We start from the raw sequence: 712 nt of genomic DNA, 5'->3' as shown, positions 1-712 counted from the left end.
GCGCACGGCCGCGCAGACAAAGGCGCGGCCGCGACGCTGCCCTCGACCTCCTGGTGCCCAGTCCGAGGCTGCAGGGCTGCTGAGCGCTTCCAAACAGCCCACCCGCCCGTCCTGGGCCCGACAGGACTCGCTGCGCCCCACACTGGGGGACCCACCCCCCACACCAAACCACACGCGCGCATACCAACGCCTGTACTCATCCCCCCCCACACACATATATACATTCAAGTATTTCTACACATGGACCGCAGCACTTCGCACACACGTGTGCACACCCAGACACACAGGAACACTCTTCTGTGTGCACAGGCCCCAACACCTACCCTCCCCACCTGCCCTCCCTCACTCCATGTTTAGACACCTCTCTGTTCCCTCATGTGGACACGCGGGCCCAAGAGCACATCGACACGTGTGTGCCCAGGCAGGCCTCCTGGCCATCCATGTGTGCCCACACTCACACCCATGCACACTTACGCAGGGTATAACGACACACAGGCAAGCCCTTTCATCTGCACCGACAGGCCCAGGCAGGCAGGCCCACTCGATGGGAATGACCAGCAGTCCTGACATCTGCACACAGAGGGAACAGTTCCCAGCTACCTACACTCACGACGTCCCACGTTGTAAAGGCCATTTCACAGGAATTCCAGAGACCACGCAGCAATAACCCGGCTCCAACTCAGGCCTCCTGTTTCCTGGTCCATCTCTCTGT

The sequence above is a fragment of the Pteropus alecto genome, unplaced genomic scaffold (assembly GCF_000325575.1).
Source record: "Pteropus alecto unplaced genomic scaffold, ASM32557v1 scaffold920, whole genome shotgun sequence".
Lineage (NCBI taxonomy): Eukaryota > Metazoa > Chordata > Mammalia > Chiroptera > Pteropodidae > Pteropus > Pteropus alecto.
The sequence above is the reverse complement of the archived record's forward strand: the minus strand, read 5'-3'. Positions refer to the sequence as shown.